Source organism: Octopus sinensis, linkage group LG2 (assembly GCF_006345805.1).
Source record: "Octopus sinensis linkage group LG2, ASM634580v1, whole genome shotgun sequence".
Lineage (NCBI taxonomy): Eukaryota > Metazoa > Mollusca > Cephalopoda > Octopoda > Octopodidae > Octopus > Octopus sinensis.
Window position 1 is genome coordinate 203,767,316 of NC_042998.1, and position 2,500 is coordinate 203,769,815.

Here is a 2,500-nt window from a genome sequence, read left to right on the forward strand (position 1 = left end):
TTCTGGGTAAATTCTTTCTGCGTGGAACTTTCCGAAACTATTTCTTTCTTTGTCCTCGGATCGACCAAACCTTTTCGAACAGAATTCCATAAAAGGAAACCGTGTCTGATTGTTTCTACTTGTTCGCGCGGTTTAACCCCGTCACTTGGTGTCTCCAGAGGAATCCGCGAGAGCACGTGGCTCAATGGTTTGGGTATTCGGCTGCCGATCGGAAGGTCATCTGTTCGATTCACGGCGGCGCGTTATGTCTTTGAGCAAGACACTTTATTTCACATTGCTCCAGTCCACTCAGCTGGAAAAAATGAGTTTTTACCTGCAATTCAAAAGCTCAGCTTTGTCGTATTCCGTGTCATGCTGAATTTCCCTGAGAACTACATTAAGGGCACGTGTCTCTGTAGAGTGCTCAACCACTTGCTCGTTAATTTCATGAGCGGGCTGTTGTGTCAACCCTCATCATCGTAAGCGACGGAGACCCAGTGAAGTGGAGTCCAGTCTGTTCGAGGATAAACTCCTCAACCCCAGTCTCTTCCTTTCCTTCCTCCTCACCCCCCCTCATCAGTTACAGAAACCTTGGTAAAACGGTCTTTGCTGCTTCCACCGTTAAATAGTGAAATACTCATCGTTGCCATAAACGGGTGAAAAGACAAATTTCGGATTACAATAAGTCTAGTCAGAGGACTAACGGATTATCTGATTGAATATTGCGTTTAATCTCATTCTGCTGTAACTGTGAGTTCCAATCCTCAAAGGTGCGACGCTGCCAGGCACCTAATTAGAGCCAAAGTCTGAGTCTCCGTCGGTCACGACGGTAAGTGTTCAAGTTGATCCGATCAACGGAACAGCCTGCTCGTGAAATTAACATGCAAGTGGCTGAGTGCTCCACAGATACGCATATTCTTAATGTAGTTGTTAGGGAGATTCAGCATAACAGGAAGTGAAATGCTTAGCGGTATTTCGCCCGTCGCTACGTTCTGAGTTCAAATTCCAGCGAGGTCGACTTTGCTTTTTATCCTTTTGGGGTCGATAAATTAAGTACCAGTTGTGTACAGGGGTCGATATAATAGACTGGGCGCCTCTCCCCAAATTTCAGGCCTTCTGCCTATAACAGAAAAGATTATAACAGAAACGATTATTTCGGTGACCAAAGGAAGGGTTGTTAGTCACGTCGGTAAGCTGGTAAGATCGTTGGTAACATTACTTTCAGTCGAACGTTCTGAAAGCTGATTAAATACGTACCAGTTTAGTATTGGGGTCAGCTTAATTGGTTATACTCCCAGGCCGTCTGTCTTTAATAGAAAGAATTATTCAAGTGGTTGGATGATAGATTAATTGTGTCATAGGGTCGATCGAGGAGATTCTGTCTTCATACAGTAATTTCAAGACAAGTTAACTTGAAAGAAACCACCCACCTCTGAACTTTACACCGAAAAGGATTTGAAATCATGGCTGTCGATCTAAAAATTTGTCCAGTTTGCAGGGCTGATGTTGTTCCAGACATTGAGTAACCATTTCCAACTATGTGACAATATGAGAAACATATGCTGTGCAAAATGCGTAGCCGTATTTCGTCTGCCGTTACGTTCTGAGTTCAAATTCCGCCGAGGTCGACTTTGCCTTTCATCCTTTCGGGGTTTATTAAATAAGTACCAGTTACGCACTGGGGTCGATATAATCGACTTAATCCGTTTGTCTGTCCTTGTTTGTCCTCTCTGTGTTTAGCCCCTTGTGGGTAGTAAAGAAATAGGTATTTCGTTTGCCGCTACGTCCTGAGTTCAAATTCCGCCGAGGTCGACTTTGCTTTTCATCCTTTCGGGGTTGATAAATTAAGTACCAGTTGCATACTGGGGTTGATCTAATCGACTGGCCCCTCCCCCAAAATTTTCGGGCCGTATGCCTAGAGTAGAAAAGAATATGAGAAACATATTTAAAGCGGCGAACTGGCAGAATCGTTAGCTCGCCGGACGACACGCTTAGCGGTATGTCGTCCATCTTTACCTTCTGAGTTCAAATTCAGCCGAAGTTTACTTAGCCTTTCGTTCATTCGGAAACGATAAAATAAATACCAATCAAACATTGGATCGCTGTAATGGACTTACCCTTTCCCCGACATTGCTGGCCTCGTGTCAAAACCTGAAATCAATATGAGAAATTTGTTGAGAAGGTTCGAATCTTGCCATTGGTTGACCCTAAACCTAACCCATACCCTCACAACCATTAAGTGCTTTACCATTGCAACACACAGCACTTTGTTTATTCTGCTCCTCTGATAAGATTGGTGAGTCTCTGCTTTTTATCCAGGAAGCAGCTTTTTAGTCAGGAAAGAAAGAAATACTTTACATTATTTCCATTTGACGGATATTTGTCCTCATCTTGTTTGTTGTTAACACAACGTTTCGGCTGATATCCCCCTCCAGCCTTCATCAGGTGTCTTGGGGAAATTTCGAACCTGAGTTCTCATTCCTAAGGTATTTTTCGATGTATATGGCATAGTGGTTAAGAG